General features: G+C 33.6%; 1 pseudogene; it reads left to right on the top strand.

The window, feature by feature from the left end:
* The first annotated feature begins 2,009 nt into the window (after window positions 1–2,009).
* On the top strand, window positions 2,010–8,523 carry LOC149578106 (disease resistance RPP13-like protein 4; annotated as a pseudogene).
* Window positions 8,524–18,734: the final 10,211 nt, after the last annotated feature.

The raw sequence follows: 18,734 nt of genomic DNA, 5'->3' as shown, positions 1-18,734 counted from the left end.
GTCATTTCCCATCACTTTTGAGTTGTCACCAACTTAAACCTATAAATATGTCCTTAAAGGGGTGTTATATCATAACTGTTGGCTTAGTGTTGTTCCAATGAATAAGAGTGGCTCAAACACTCGTAAAACTTTGGAATATAATGGAAAACATTTTAATTTACATTTCTTTAAAGAGTCATTTCTACTTTATATCATAGTCATTTCCTCATTTTATTTTATTTTAGGGTTCATGCCCATGAGACAACCCAACAAGGCATGAAGCCTGCAAGCTACCACATTTTATGTTTGAAAATAGTAAAGAATAACTAAGAGTCGATAAATTACATAAACACAAACTTTTGCACATGAGCTAATAGTACTAAAAGGACATCTCCTACTTTTGAAAAAAAAAAGTGGAGGTCATTTGTCTATAGGGGAGAGGACCCAATAGTTGAGCGGGGTCCAATAGTCGATCACCCTATTGTGAACATAGAGTCCAATCTTCCAACATATTTTTACTATATATTGTAATTAATTGATCTATTTGTAAATATAAAAAATTCTAAATGTTGATAAAAAATATACCAATATTTGAACACATGAAAACTTATAAATGTTATAGAAAAAATAAATAAATGAATTCATTAATGAGTGAAATAAATAACTTTTTGTTTCAAACAAAATATCATAGCTATCTAATATGTGTGTGTCACTTAAAACATAATATGCTCACTCTAATAAACATTGATATCTTAGTGTAGACATACTATTCTTATGTGTACAACTATTGGGGTAGCAATTTATATGCATAAAGTAAACCATATCAATAATATGTATCATCACAAATATAAAAGGTGAATACCAATAAATGCCTTGTATTTTCTTATGAAATGTGTGAGATTGTGAGAAAAAATTAGTGTTCAACTAATGGTCCCTTTGTGTTGGATATATGTTGTATTTTATGTTATAATGTGTTATTTTTATAACAACAAATAATTTTTTTGTGTTAAAGCATGTGTCTTTTTGTGTTATTTATAAAAGTTATATATAACGAATATTTATGATTAATAATAACTATTTGGTCCATTTAAGTTGCATATATGTTACATTTCATATAGTTATACAATATTCTATTAAGAACAAGTGATAATTTTAAATTCAATTAGTAGAGATTTTTAGATTAGGCTTTGGTCGAATGTTCAAAAAGTCATTTTTTATAGACATTTCACTAGGTGCACTATTTTAACGAGTTGCGTGATGAGTCACACCTTCAAACCTTAGTTGTAGGTAGTTCAATGTCCATTTTACATTTCAAAAAAAAAACGAAGGTCATACGACATCCCATGTAGCGGCTACATGTTGACGAAGTTAGCTATCACGACTACTGGTTCCTCTCCCCTATCTACAAAATGCTTTGACCCATCACTTGAGGTGCCCCCAACTTTAAACCTATAATTACAACAAACATGTTCTTAAATGAACATCATATCATGATCGCAGCACAAAGCATTTAATGAATTTTCATTTTGATAGGACAGCTTGAAAGTAATTTGTTGCCATTTAGGGTCATCCTTAAACATCACACTAAGGGAAGAATTAAGCTTGTGAAAAAAAAAGTCACTTTTGACTATTTAACACTTTTGATATAAGAATTAAGCTTAGTGTGTGATGTTTAAACATTCGACCGTTGAGATATCAAACACTTCTTGTCATAGAGGACTATTCCACCATTAACACCACATACATGGGAAAGTTTTTGAATGGTTGGTGATGGAAAATACTTAGTGCAACACAAAATTTCTATCACTCTTACCTAGTCCACACACGTCACTTTCTTCCAGCCTTCTGATGCATGAAGAATTTTCTTACTCTCTACAAACGGTGCCTTCTAATTTTTGTGATCCTTTTAGCCTCCTTTCCTTATAAATCTCGAGATTTGCAGGATTTTCATACTCACATTTACTAATGTATGAATTGCTTTAGCAGCCCCTGTTCTAGTCTCCCATTCCAAAGTCTGTAACAAATCAAAGATGGATGCTACACTTGCTGTTGGGCTTGCCAATGCTGTACTGGGAAAGCTTGGAAAAATTGCAATACAATCAGCATGGGATGAGGCATCTCTCCTCCTCCACTTTAAAATTGACTTCAAATGGTTGGAGAAGAAGCTCAGGCAGATATGCTCTTCTCTACAAGCTGCAGATGAGCAGAGTGAGCAAAATAAAGATGTGAAAGAATGGTTGGCAGAAGCGAGGAATATTGTTGTTGATGCTGAAGATATAATCAATGGGTGTGCTGCTGAGCATCTGTATACAAATACCAGTCAATCATGTGTTTGTAATTTTAGTGAATTGGGCTTTCACTATAAGATGGGGAAGAAGATTAAAGACATCAAAGAGAGGATTACGACTTCTATTCAACAAGCACAGGAGCTCAAGATTTTCCACGATGTCTCCCATCTAAATCAGCTATCAACAAGTACTTCTCAAAGTGAAAGAGAAATAGAGTCGAGCAGATGGAGCGTGTTCCAGAGAGATGCACCGACAGTGGCTATTGATCACAAGGTCGATGAAATTCTGACATTATTGGACAATCCTACCATAGTTGTTGCCGTTGTAGGAATGGGTGGCCTGGGAAAAACATTTCTTTTGTGGCACATCTATGACAGAACAAAACATAGGTACGAGTCCTCTGCTTGGATTATTGTATCACAGACTTATTCTCCTACAAGTTTGCAATGTGACCTGACCTTCCAAATACATGCTACTATAAGTGATCGGCTAGCTGCCAAATTTATACATGGGAAGTTAGAAGGAAAAAGATGTTTGATAGTGCTAGATGACTTGTGGGGTAGTAGTGTAGAGGGTAAATTGATATCAAGACTGTTGGCATGTGGTAATTTCTACCACTACTGACAATCTTGGGCAATATTCGAACTAAAAAATTTAATATGCAACCTTTCCATTGCCCTCCTATGTACACTGTTCTTTTTCACTTTTTACATGTGATTTTTGATTGAAAAATTCTAGATCCTTCTTAACATGAATGTGCATGGTTCTAGATCTTTCTCAAACCTCTATAAATAGAGGCAGTTGTAATGGATGTAATCATAAGACAAGGAAGCAATAGTTAACATAAAGATTTCTTATTGTGTTTAAGTTTTCTTTGTCTCTGCCCACCTTCATAGTGGTATCAGAGCACAGGTAGATTGTGCAGTGAGAGCTCATTTTGGGTTTCTCTCAAAGTTCTTTTATGAATTTCTCCTCTCTATCTTTTATTTTCAACATGGTATCAGAGTAGATTAAGATCTTGGGTGGTCTCGTATGATCAAATTTTTTGAAGATTAAGCAGAGATTCTATCACCATTTGTGATAGATGAAGCTAATCAAGATTTCTAGTGGATCCTGTCACCATTTGTGATAGATGAAGCAAGGTTGTCAATGGATCTTGTCACCATTTGTGACAGATGAAGAAAGATAATGAGACTAAATTTGATTCTACTCAATTCAGAAAGTTGGTTGGTAGTTTGATGTATCTCACAACAACTAGGCTTGATATTATGTATGCAGTGAGTGTAATTTCTAGATTTATGGAGTCACCTAGGAGCTCACATTGGTAAGTGGGAAAGAGAATATTGAGATACATTGCAGGGACTCTAAATTATGGCATAATGTATTATTCTTTAGATGATTTTCAGCTAGTTGGATATATTGACAGTGACTTTGCAGGAAGTATTGATGATAGAAAGAGCACATCTGGATATGCATTTCATCTTGGAATAGGTATTGTGGCATGGGCATCAAAGAAACAACCTATCGTGACTATTTCTTCAGCTAAAATAGAATATGTAGCCAGTACATCAGCAACATGTCAAGCAGTATGGATGTGAAGAGTCTTGAAATATCTAATGCATGAGCAAGATGAATCTACTACAATCTAATGTGATAACAAGTCCACCATCGTACTATCAAAGAATCATATTTTTCACAAGAGGAAAAAGCACATTGATACTTAGAGATATCATTTTATTCGAGAATTGTTCAATAATGGAGAAATCAGCTTGGAGTATTGCAGATCTAAAGATCAATTAGTAGATATATTTACAAAGGCATTATAACAAGAACAATTTGAATATTTAAGAGATCACATGAATATTGTAAAATTTGATGTAATTAATGGTAAAAATTAGAGGGGAGTGTTGACATGTGGTAATTTCTACTGCTGCCGACAATCTTGGGCAATATTCCAACTACCAAATTTAATATGGAACCTTTCCACTGCCCTCTTGTGTACATTGTTCTCTTTCACTTTTTACATGTGATTTTTGACTGATAAATTCTAGATCCTTCTTACCATGAATGTGCATGGTTCTGGATCTTTCTCAGACCTCTATAAATAGAGGCAGTTGTAATGGATGTAATCATTAGGCAAGGAAACAATAACATAAAGATTTCTTATTGTGTTTAAGTTTTCCTTGTCTTTGCCCACCTTCACACAATGGTATCAGAGCACAGGCAGATTGTGGAGTGAGAGCCCATTTTGGGTTTCTTAGAGTTCTTTTATGATTTTCTCCTCTCTATCTTGTAATTTTAACAAAGACTTGGGCTTCCCATTGGCTGGAATAGCCAGTGCAAAATAGTGGTTTCCACCAGAAGTAGAGATGTTGCTGAAAATGTGAATGCCCACATCTATGAGATGCAACACCTCTAAAAGGGTGAAAGTTGGGATCTATTTTGCCTGTTTGCATTCCTAGCTCGAAAGGGAAATTGGCCACTTGAGCAATTAGAGAGCTTGGTTCATCAAGTTGTAGAAGAATGTGAGAGGTTGTCATTAGCCATAAATAAAATTGCAGCATCCATGGCCAAGTCTTCCCTCTTATCTGATTGGGTGTCAAAGGTAGAGCAATTAAAAAAGATTGGAAAAACAAACGAGTCCATCACATAGATATTGAAGCTCAGTTATGACTCTCTTTCTCCCTCTCTGAAGTCTTGTGTTGCTTATTTTTCCTTCTTTCCAGAGGACACCTTTTTTTCTTTTTCTACCTTTAAAGTTGACAAAGCTATACACCAGAACTATGTAATATATTTGTGGCTAGCAGAAGGATGTATTCCCCAAGAAAAAGATGGAACAATGGGACATTGGGTTAAGCTATTTACATGAGCTTGAAAATTTATGTTTGTTGGAAATAAATAGGGTTTCTAGTTCTTACATTGTACATGACTTATTTGTTGATTTGGCCATAAATATATGTAAAGAAAATGAGTGTGAATTTGATCTTTCTTTCGAAGAAAGGAGTTTCCATAGGTTATTACTGGCTAAAAAGAGTTTGGATACTAATGTAATTTTAGAAAGGCCTCTTCTTTACCAACAATTTCTCTACACATTTACATTCTCCTAGAATCCAGGCATCACAAGCATTCAAGAATAGTTGTTTGATCATGTGAGACTGCTCTGAGTAATTGAATTTAGCTAGACTACCATCTCCACATTGCTAGAATGTGTTGGGAAATTCAAACTTCTAAAAGTCTTGAATTTTTCTAACACAAAGATTAGGGAGGTGCTTGATTATGTAAGAAGACTAACGAGACTTCAGTTCCTTGATGTTTCCATTTGTACAAGCTTGCAATGTGTGCCTGATTGCATAAGAGAGCTCAAATCTCTTTCCTATCTCGATGTACAAAGGTGCTCAGATGAGCTTTTGAGGAGTTGTATGATGAAAGGGATATCAAAACTCTCGAGTCTAAGGACACTCAGATCAATTTTCTTCCCATTGAATATTGAAGACAATGAATTTTTAAATATTCAAGATGTTGTAAATTTGATCAATCTCAAAGAAATATGTTTATCTTTAAGAGATGTAGGGGCATTGAGAAGTGTAGAAGATGATATCCTTGACAATTTGGTTAAAATGAGAATCCTAGCAGTACATAATGACATTTATGCAAGGGAGGGTGATACAAGAGAATCCAGTCTTCCAGCATTGCCAGAGAAAGTGAATGTTATGAAAGGTCTTCAAAAAATTTATATAGGGCATTTCTTTGTGCCAGGTTGGATATGTGGAATGTAATATCTAACAGCCCTTCACCTTCATTGGTGGAAGTGAAAGAGCTAAAATATAAAATACTAATTTTATTGATTTAGATTTTCAGAATACATATGATACAAACTAAATTCATACTGAATTGATACTAAATTATATGCATTGATGTCTAAACATCTTTATATAACCTTATTTTCCCTTGCACAAACTACTTATGAGAATAACTTCTAGCAACTATACATTTAACTAATTTATTTATTAAAATTAAAATTAGAAACTAGCTTGATTAATGTAATAAATCTAACATTCCCCCTTATTACATTAATCCAACAAATATAACATTCCCCCTTATTAGAAACTAACCTAATTAATGTAATAAGTCCAACATTCCCCCCTTATTACATTAATCCAATAAAAGTGAAAGCCTTCACCAATATTATTCCTCTAGAAACTTTGATGAAGATCATTCACTAATATTCGAAAGTAGATCTCTCTCTGCAACTTCAGATTGCAAATCCTAATCTTGAAGTTTCCCTCTTATCCCAATATCCCAACTTCAGATTGTAAATCCTGAAGTTGCCCTCTTATCCCAATATCCCAACTTCAGATTGTAAATCCTGAAGTTGCCCTCTTATCCCAATATCCCAACTTCAGATTGTAAATCCTGAAGTTGCCCTCACATTAAGGCTATTTCCACCTCCTTCCACAAGGAGACATAGTTCCTCCAAAATTTCACATCTCCATGGAGTGTGCCTGATGCCTCCTCTAGTATTGCACATGAGATGCCTTTCCTCTGAAAGTCCACATCTCCTCGGAGTGTGTCTAACGCCTCCTCAAGTGTCATAGAAACAAACACAACTAATATGTTTGTACATGGACGCCTTTCCTCCGAAAGTCAACATCTCCTCCAAGTGTCTCTAACACCATTCTTCAAATCCTACCCTCCCTTACTCCATAGAAGGATAATCACGCAGCCAAGCCCCCTCTTTTCTTCAGGGACACAAATCTATCAAGTCCCCTCTTATCTATAGGCACTAGTTTGCCAAGCCCTGACTTTATAGGGACACAAATAGTTGCTTCCCATGCAATAATCATCTCTAAGTGAGAAGCTAGCTCAAGATGATAAAAATCCTCCAACCTCCATTGCCTCTAGCCTCCTATTTACTTCTATTCTTTATAGCAAAAAACTTGTAGCTTTTTCACCAACCCCAATACAATATCCCATAGATTTTTTTCAATCAAAAGAAATTGTATCTTAATTCTCCATGTGTAGAATTCAAAACCTTCAAACTTAGCAATAGTAAAAATTTTGTCCATTTTCTTCTTGATTGATTTGAAAGAAAATCAAGCAACTTAAATAAAATGCACAATAGAAAAGTGAGTACTCTTTACAAATTAAAATGCATCCAACACTGTAGGAAATGGTTCTCCGAGTTGACTAGCATATGTACCAAAGCAATTTGAAAATTATGAAAGGCTAAGAAAAATCTCTATCATAGAAACATCACATACTCTCCAAATTGACGATCTCACAGAATACTAGATAGACACATGGTAGCGCTACTCGTGATCTTATTATGAAAGAGAAAAACAACCAACCAAAATCATTCCTCTTGCATTTATAATGAATGCAATGTCAACTTCATTGTTGCATACAAACATTATTGTCACTACTAGGCACAACATATTTTCATCTCACCATTAACTCTCCATTACCTGTGTACCTGGCTCTGATACCAAATGAAAGAGCTAAAATATAAAATATCGATTTTATTGATTCAGATTTTCTGAATACATAATGATCAATACAAACTAAATTCATACTGAATTGATACTGAATTATATGCATTGATGTCTGAGCATATTTATATAGCCTTATTTTCCCTTGCAAAAACTACATACGAAAATAACTTCCAACAACTATACATTTAACTTATTTATTTATTCAAACTAAAATTAGAAACTAGCTTGATTAATGTAATAAATCTAACATTCCCCCTTATTACATTAATCCAATAAATATAACATTCCCTCTTATTAGAAAGTAACCTAATTAATGTAATAAGTCCAACAGGAAGTGCACTGATTATCCATCACTTCAAAAGATTCCCAACTTACGATTATTGTATTTGAGTGATGATTCAAAATGCAAAGAATTGCTCAAGGAGTTCGGAGAGAGCAAGGGATTTCCCAAGCTGGCTAAGGTGCATATTGAAGGCTTCCCTATTTTGGAGGAGTTGTTGGTGTTAGAAGAGGGGGTGATGCAACATCTGGAAGGGCTAAGGATAGAGAAATGTCGGTAGGTGAAGAGAGTTGGGGAGGGAGTGGAGCAGCTGAGGAGATTGAAGAGGATAGAAGTGGAGGAGGAGGGCGCAAGTGAAGAGTTGAAGGAGAGATTAAAAGAAGGCAGGGATGATTGGAATAGAATTAAAGCAAACAATCCATGCATCCTTGGAGTAGAGAAGAGCTATATTTGTTGTATAAGAAGATTGTTTTGTCTTATTTAAATCCTCAATATAACCAGTCAAAGAACATAAGATTTGATTTTAATTTGATTAAATAAATTTGTTTAAATTATATTGTTTATAGATTTACTTGAAGTTGTATTTATTTTATATTAATTCTAATTAAATATATATTCAAAATAATTTGTCTAATTATAGTTCAATGCATTTCAAAAATAATATTCAAATACTAGATATGTTATAAATTATTTATTTTGTTAAATCAAATGTTTATTTTGATAAGTGAAATTAAACTATGACATATTTATCTATAACCTTTTTTATTTATTTAAAAGTCATAACATTTAGTTATACAATTATTCTATATATATAAGCTTCCTTTTATTTATTTATTCTATATTTATTTTGGGTTATTTTATAATTATATGACTAAAATATTGGTACTTTAATGTGTACATAATTATCAAAATTAATAATATATTTGTCACTAATTTTGGGGTTAGTGTACTTGTATAAAATATCATTTTGGCAAATCTATTAAAATGTTTGCAAATTATGTGACTAGTTTTTTTTCCCTTATGCCAATTATATTATATAATAGTTAATCATGTTAATTGCTAGGATTTACTCTTGTGTTACATACATGATACAATCTTGGCCAATTCTTATTAGAGGTGGACTATTTGATCTTATTAATTTGCCATTAACAATTGAATCTTTGATATCGATCATGGGTGAGTCATAGAATGTTGCAAAAAAAATTGACAAATATATCTTATAATTAAGTAAGTTGAGAATAATATCATCTTTTAAACTTTTATGAGTATGATATTGTCATTATATAAGTCAACTAGATGAAATTGATTTGACAAGAACACAATCAAAATGATACAAATGAATCTCTTTTTGCTACGTGTTTATATTTTTGTATAGTTTTTAAATATTTCTTATAGAGTATTATAATCAATGGTTTAAAAATTTACTTTTAAATTTTAATCTAGATTATTGACCATTTGTGTTAATCTTTATTTTTTATATTATTATAATATTAAAAAAAAAGATGTCATAAAAATTAAATTGATAGAAATGCTTAACATCTCCAATAGTATACCTTTTTTTACCTCTAATGTCTTTGAATTACATCCTTCAGCTAAAAATTCCTTCTCTAGGTTAATTTTTATATGGAATAATTTAGTTTTCTTACATTAAAAGAATGGGTATATCTTTTTGTGAATAATGTCCATGTTACTTTTTATAGATCATAAAAAAATAATGCACAATGTTCACAAAAATATAATAGTAGTAAGCACACCATCAAAGTTCAAGTAGAGTCAAGATAAGTACAGAAGATGAAGTATTAAAATAATATCTAGCATTGCTAATGTAATAACCCCTAAATGAACTTATTCTTCGTAAAAAATATATGTGCACAAAATGTATGAATATTATTTATGAACAAATCATCTCTTAAATACTATATATATATATGTATGTATGTATGTATGTATGTATGTATGTATGTATGTATATGTATATATGTGTATATGTGTATATATATGTATGTATATATATATGTATATACATATATACATATATATATATATATACATACATATCTATACATATATACACATATATACATACATACATACATACATACATACATACATACATACACATACACATACATACATACATACATACATACATACATACATACATACATACATACATACATACATACATACATACATACATACATACATACATACATACATACATACATACATACATACATACATATATATATATATATATATATATATATATATATATATATATATATATATATATATATGGCCTAGTTATCAATTAGAAGATCTTATTTATTCAATCTGTTATGTTGAGGGTATGCATGCCCATAAAATTCTAGGGTAGGGGCGGGTAGGGCACCGATAGACTAGGCCCTCCCTGCATATAATAGTAGGGCATATTGGCTGGTGTGGTCAATATAGGGGGTGGGGGTATCCAGTTCAATTTCTACCTCTCATCAAGTAGGTAGGAAGGGGCCCTATTATTCTATGGTGAACCTAGGCTATGAGATCTTCCCTTATCTATATCTTCATGCAACAGAGACTCTGTCATATATAGATGGAAATTTAATAGTATGATAAATTGTATTAATAAAACAAAGTATTATAATAATAGTACAAAATATAATAATCAAACAAATGAACAAAGCATAATGACCATAACTAGTCAACCGAAAGTTGCAACCATCAGTCACAACTTTGGTCAAGTCGACCATATTCACCACTTCTAGTGACTATTATATATGGAAGAAATCGTATGGACATGACAACAACAAGAGATGACAAGAAGAAGGCATTAACAAAAGACAAAAGATAAAATAAAAAAATATAGGGAGACTGAATAATCAACTGACAATCACAACTACCTAGAACACAAGATCTGGTAGTAAAAAGCATTTGATAGTAGTGTGGAGGAAGAAAATGGTGAATAGGAAATGATGGAATACTATTGACCATGATAACAACACCTTTTTCATCCTAATTTAGTAAGAAAAGATAAAAATTAATTAAGGAAAATAAAAAACTAATAGGAATATATATTCATATAAGTCAAACAAACTAAATACACTAAAAAGGCTATAGAAGAATTACAAGTAAATTATTGTTACTTAGCAGACACAAAGTGTTAAACATACCACATTATTGGTATGTGAAAAATATAAAGGATATACATAGATAAGGGATTAGTTGGAAGAAAATATGCATCAATGGTAGAAGTAATAAGTAATAGGGATACAAGATGTTAGAGAATAATAATAAGAAATAATAAAATAATAAAAAGATTGAGATAGGGAGAGACAACATTTTGATAGAGGATAATAAAAAATTTAAATACATAGGATAACTATAGAGAATAGTTATTCTTGAATCTATATTAGAATAAAATAAATTCTTCTAAATAAATAAGATGGAAATCATTCTACAGAAAATATGACTTGGTGTAATTGAGTATATAGACCAATTTAACCATTGTAAAGGACATCCATTCTTCGATGTCAAGATCTCTTGGAGAGAACTCAAAGAATACAGGGCATTAAAAAATGAATGTCAAGATTTCAAAGAGGAAAACCTAGCAAGATATTTGTATAGAATCTCTTAAAGACAATATATATTGTAGTTATTAATCAGATGCATATGTTAGAAATCAGATGCTTGGTCAAAAGTGAGATCTCTACCAAGTAAATATTTTTAATGAGTATGCTCATTAATAGAGATCTTAGAGAACTATTGCTAGGAACATAAACAATGATTAAATTTTTTATCCAGAGCCAATAAGATGCTTTGGTTTATTCCTTTGACAATAATATTTCCATTTTTCATAGTAAAAGATGATCGAAGTTTACCCTATAACTCCCTAATGTAAATGCTGGCACATTCCTATTGTCTAGAAGTAAGGCTTCATAGGTTTTTATGTAAGAGAAGGCACTAATATCAACACTTTTAAGTGTTGGAATTACCATTTTTGCAAAGACATACCATTTGATGTGTTTTGGAAAGAGGCCAATATTGACATGTTGGATATGTTTTGCAGATCAAGGGAATGATTATTAACGGAAATATTTTATTGATGTTTTCTAGCCTTGGCTGATACAATGCAAGAAAATACAATGTTATCTAAGTGGCTTTCAGTGCATCCCATTTGGCAATGGGAATACAAGCAGAATAGGCATATGTAAATTCTTAAAATTTTGAATTCTTCATTTGGATGCACGAAATCAGAATTGGAATACAAAATAAAATTGGAATACATATTCCAATTTTGGCCCAAAAATAAGGTTTTGCAATTCCACCCAAATAGGTGGAATTGGAATACATATTCCTATTCCAGTTTTATTTATTTTAGAAAACATAAATTTTTGGGCCCATGAATTCCCTATTAAATTTTGGCTGAACCAAACAGAGAATAGGAATACGTACACTAATTTTCTATTCTAGAATAGCTAATCCTATTCCCCTTTTCCTATTCCCGTAGCTAAACAAAAAGAGTTACATGTTAAGCGAGATCTCTTTCAGTTTTCTATAGATTCGTGTCGAAGACACCAATCTATTTAATAGGTTTCTAAAATGATAGAGGAGCACATCACATTTTAGACTATTTTCAATTTTACAAATATAAAGTATATTTATGAAAAGTGCACTTGGAAGAATTTCATGTTTTCCTTGTAAGTGTCTATTCAAAGCCCACATGTACATGTTCATAATAACTTCTAATATTTTCTTTGCAATGGAGAGATGCTCAGTAACATACCATCTCAATGTGAAATAATTAATCACAACCCTAAAATTTTGCTCGACATATGAAGATGCCAAGTGCCAGTTTTGCTCAGCACCAATGCATGCTGAGTGATAGGAAGGTGACAACTAAGCTCGACACAAGAGGAGGCTGAGTGACTTGGTAGACAAAGGGCAACTCAACACAAGTATATGCTAAGTGAGCTCAGTAACAACCAATGTCAAGTGAGCTCGGTAGCCACTACAAAGTGGTACTCAGCAAGAGAGGATGCCAAGTGAGCTCGGTAATAACTGTAGACAGAACTCGATGAGATTAATAAAGAGAGGACTGATAAAGACCAAACTGAGTGGGCTGTAAATCAAACTTACAACCTAGATTTTTTCCACCATTAAAACCAGAGAGCCAAAGTATGAAGCTTTCAACAATAAACTTCACAAATGCAATAAATAGAGGAAGAACAATAGATTTTAGTATGCCTACTTGCTTGCTTGTTTTCTATTCAAATATGTTAAAAAATATTACAAAATATAGGAGCATTCAGCTTCAACCAGAAAACCCTAAAATAACTCTAAAATCTTCAACCAAGTAAAACTTCAAACTTACAGCTCTAATGGCTGCATACAACAATGCCTAGAGTAATCACTGCTTCATAGGATAAATCCAATAAACAACAAACTTACAAAATGAAAAGAGAAGAAACACATGCAACTACAGGCATGAAACAATCTTCCTTCTATCTTCTACACTTAAACTTGATCTGTTGATTGACTTCTTTTTCTTCTTCCTTCTCTGCTCTTCTCTACAACTTTCTAATATGTTGAACTCCAATTGATCGAATGAGACTAATTCATTCCTTTTGTCTCTTGCTAAAAATATTTCCTACTCTTTTCCAAATTTGAAAAACTCACCTACCGTGCATTAAATTTTTTGATTGTTCTACTGGGCGTTAGAGTGGTAGGTGGGCATTTGGCTCTAGGGGCAACTGACCTAAAACATTAAATATTTTAACACTCCCCCTTTGTCTCGAGCCAAAAAAAAAAAGGATCACTCTTGATCCAAATCAACTACACCAAGGCACTCTCTTAGGTGCACAAAACTTCTAATGCCTAAAGGCTTAGTAAATATGTCTGCTAGCTACTACTCAGACTTACAAAATTCCATTTTAATATCTCTATTTTCTACCAACTCTCTAATGAAGTGATATATGATCTCTATGTGTTTACTTCTCCCATAGAAGACTAGATTCTTGGACAATGCAATTGAGGAGATGTTGTTACAATAAATTGTGGTTTTATCCTCTTGCCTTTCATTCAAATATGTCAAGATCCTCTTTAACCAAATAGCTTGACATGATGTTGCATTTACTGCTATGTATTTAGCCTCTACTGCAGATTGAGCAACAATAGGTTGCTTCTTGGATGCCCATGAAATTGCACCTGATCCCATATGGAACATGTATCCAGAAGTGCTCTTCCTATCATCTAAGCTTCTAGCCCAATCACTATCCATGTAACCAACCAATTTGAAATCATTATTTGTAGTATACAAAATTCCAAATCCCTTGGTACCATTCACATACCTTAGGATCCTCTTTCTCGCTTGCTAATGGGAATCCTTTGGTGTTTCCATAAATTTGGAAATCAAACTTACTACATGCATTATGTCTAGTTGAGTTGTAGTCAAATACATCAAACTTCCAACCATGCTCTTGTATAGTGTTGAATTCACACTTTCTCTCCAATCTTCCTTGCTCAACTTTAGACCTATTGCTATTGTTGTTGGGGCTGCCTTACTATTCTACATTTTGAATCTCTCCAAGATCTGCCTTACATACTTTTCTTGAGAGATGAAGATGCTGTCATGTATTTGTTTTACTTCTATGCCTAGAAAGTACTTAAAGAGACCTAGGTCTGTCATTTCAAATTCATTTTCATAGCCTCTTTGAACTCACCAATTAGAAAATTATCATTTTTAATGAAAATTAAATCATCTACATACAAGACAACAATCAACACATTACCATTTGCTGCCTTGATGTAAAGTGTGGGCTAACCATCGCTTTTGCTAAAGCCATTGCTCATCAAATATGAGTCAATCTTGTTTTACCATGCCAATGGAGCTTGCTTAAGGCCATAAAGAGCTCTTTTCAATCTATACACTTTGTGTTCTTCACCTACAACTACATGACCAAGTAGTTGCTCCACATAAAATTCTTCCTTCAGTACACCATTTAGGAAGGCAAACTTTACATCCATTTGATATACCTTCTATTTGTACTGGGCTGCAATTGCTATGACTACATGCACAGTGTCCATTCTTGCAACTGAGGAATATGTCTCATCATAATCTATGACATACTATTGCTTGTACCCCTTGACCACTAAACGTGCCTTATGCCTATCTATTTTTCCTTCAGCATTGCACTTGGTCTTATAAACTCATTTCACTCCAATTATTATTTCTTGGGAGGCAATGTAGTTAACTCCCATGTCTCATTTCTTTCAATAGCATATATTTCCTCATCCATGGCATTACATCATTTCTCCTCATTCACAACTTCTTCAAAATAAATTGGATCACTATGAGAAAATAATGCAAAATTTACACTCTCATCATAATCTTCCTCATACCTTTCATCTTAGTATATCTCCCTTAGAATTTTAGTCTTTCTTGGCAATAGGGAGGTGATAGTATACTAGCTTGAGGTTGTCTTAAAGTGCTTGGAGCTGTTGCTCAGTATGTTAAGGGTTGCTTGCCTTTTTGCCTTTGTCTACAATTTATATTTGCTGCTCCATCTTCTTGTTGATCACTAATGTCATCTTCTTCCTCTTCAATGGTAGGCACTTTACTTGAAGTGCTTGAGGATTCACCTACTGAGCCATCCCATGATTGATTTTCAAGAAACTCCACATCTCTTGAAATGATGATCTTCTTGTCAATTGGATCATATAGTCTTTAGGCCTTTGATTTTGAGTTGTACCATATGAAGATGCACTTCACACATTTGTCGTCTAGCTTTTTCCTTTGTTCCTTAGGCACATGTACATATGCTACACATTCGAACACTCTCAAGTGCTCAACTATCCATTTGCCCCTTGACCAAGTCTCAAGAGGTATCTTATCACTAGTTGATTTTGTAGGACACCTATTGATCAAGTATACTGTTGTTGCTATAGCTTCTCCCCAATATTCAGTTGGGAGCCCTTTTTCTTTCATCATGCTTCTTGCCATTTCAACAATGCTCCTATTTTTTCTATCAGCCACTCCATTTTGTTGTTGAGTATAACTGGTTGTAAGCTCTTTCTTTATGCCATTTTTCCTGAAAAAATTTACAAACATATTGGAGGTATACTCCCCTCCTCTATCTAATCTAAGGAATTTTACACAGTGTCCACATTCTTTTTCAGCCAAGGTTTTAAATTCAAAAAATTTATCAAATGCTTCAAATTTATTCTTTAAGAAATACACCCATGTCCTATGACTGAAGTCATCTATGAATGTCATAAAATAAGTACTCCCCCCAATAGAAGTAGTTTGCATAGGGCCTACCAAATTAGAATGCACCAACTCTAATGGTGCTCTAGCCCTTCTAGAATTTCTATAATTAAAGGGAAGCCTATGTTACCTACCCAATATGCAAGCCTCACACTTGTCATATGAATTTACAATGCTTGGAAAACCATCTACCATTCTTTTCTTGAACAACAAATTTAAATTAGCAAAGCCAAGATGTCCATACCTAAGATGCCAAAGCTTGGAGGGGTCTTCAATCATGCTCCTAAGAGTTGATTGCTGGTGTACTGCTATACATGCATGCTTGGGAGGTGCAACACTGACTTGAGAAGAGAAACACGTCTCTATCCTCAATGGAAACATCCAGTTCTTTGTCATTTGGACTACTACAAGTAATCTATTACCCCCATCCTTCTCATGAATGAAACAATTATCATTTTCCATTAGCACCTTTTATCTATTTTGAACAAGTTTTCCAACACTCATCAAGTTGTGTTTCATACCAGGGGAAAAATACACACTTTGTATCTCCTTCTCACCTTGCTTGGTGCAGACCATGATAGATCCTTTGCCCACTATGGGAATGGTTCCATTATTTCCCATTTTAATTTCAAACTTAAAAGTCTTATCAATGAAAGAGAGTAAAATTTCATTACCACTCATGTGGTTTCTACAACCGTTGTCTAGGTACCATACCTCAAGGCCTCCTTCTTCACCAATGTTACACATGATGAAGGCTATGGGATTGTTTGCATTTCCCATGTTCACATCAGCCACATTAGCATTTTTCTTTGACTGATCACCTTGTTTCTTCTAGCATTCACTTGCATAATGCCTATATTTATGATAGTAGTAGCATTCAACATTACTCTTATTGGAGTTGTAATTCTTCTTACCTCCTCTAGAGTTGTTTTGAGAGGTGCTTGCTCCCTCTTGGTTGCTTGCTTGTCCTGAGCTTTCTGCACTAGCATTTCTTTGACCATTCCTTCCACGATCTCTATTTCTTGAGCCTCTACTGAAGCCATTTCTACCTCTCCCCCTACCTCTTGAATTCTCTTGAGCCTAAAAAGATTGCTCTTGGGAAGTAGTTGTTGATCTATTTATCTGGTGCTCATGGGTTTGAAGAGTTCCTATCAACTCATCCATGGTCAATGTGGTGAGGTCCTTTGCTTCCTCTATGGTCATGACAAGATTGTCATATTTTTGAGGCAAACTTCTCAATATCTTCTCTACAATCCTTTGCTCATCATATTCTTCTCCATTTGATTTGAGCTAGTTTATCAAAGTGGAGATTCATGAGCTAAACACTGCAATAGGTTCATTGTCCCTGATTTGAAGGTTCTCAAACTCTCTTCTAATCATCTATAGCTTTACTAATCTGACCTTATCAATTCCCTTGAAGTTCATCTCAAGGATATCCCATGCTTCCTTTGCATAATTTGCTATTGCAATCTTGGGAAAAAATGTCTTTTTCATTGTTGCCTCAATTAGACTTAATGCCTTAGCATCCTTTCTCCTTGACTCTTTCAACTTAGTCTTTTGTGGATTTGTGAGAGCAACATACTGAGCTAGGTCTGTCACACTATTAAACCCATTTATCACAAACTCCCATAAATCATCTACAACCATTATGGTTTTCATTTTCTTTGCCCATGTATCATAATTTTGTCCATTAAAGGACGGTGGTTGTTGCCATATCTTTCATGCATCTCCTTCCATGTCAAATATCCTAGAAAAAATTCCCTAACTCACTGTGGATGTGGGGCCTCAAAGTTCTAATACCATGTGAAAAAATTAATCACAACCCTAGAATTTTGCTCGACACATGAAGATGTAGAGTGCCAGTTTTGCTTGGCACAAATGCATGCTGAGTGATAGGAGGGTGCTTAGTAAGCTCGACACAAGAGGAAGTTGAGTGACTTGGTAGATAAAGGGAAACTTAGCACAAGTATATGTCAAGTGAGCTTAGCAACAAGCAATGCCAAGTGAGCTTAGTAGCCACTACAAGTGGTGCTCAGTAGGAGAGGATGTCGAGTGAGCTTGGTAATAACTACAAATAGAACTCAATAAGAGTAATAAAGAAAGGACTTGGTAAAGACCAAACTGAGTGGGTTGTAAACCAAACTTACAACCTAGATTTTCTCCACCATTAAAACCAAAGAGCCAAAGTATGAAGCTTTCAACAATAAACTTCACAAATGCAATAAATAAAGGAAGAACAATAGATTTTAGTATGCTTGCTTGCTTGCTTGTTTTCTATTCAATTATGATTAAAATTATTAAAAAATCTAGGAGCATTCAACTTCAACTAGAAAACCCTAAAATAACCCTAAAATCTTTAACCAAGTAAAACTTCAAACTTCAAACTTTAAACTTACAGCTCTAATGGCTGCATACAACAATGCCTGGAGCAA

The sequence above is a fragment of the Cupressus sempervirens genome, chromosome 1 (genome assembly GCF_028749045.1).
Source record: "Cupressus sempervirens isolate cs-2001-9-10 chromosome 1, ASM2874904v1, whole genome shotgun sequence".
In the NCBI taxonomy this organism is placed as follows: domain Eukaryota; kingdom Viridiplantae; phylum Streptophyta; class Pinopsida; order Cupressales; family Cupressaceae; genus Cupressus; species Cupressus sempervirens.
This window is presented reverse-complemented; position numbering and strand designations above follow the sequence as displayed.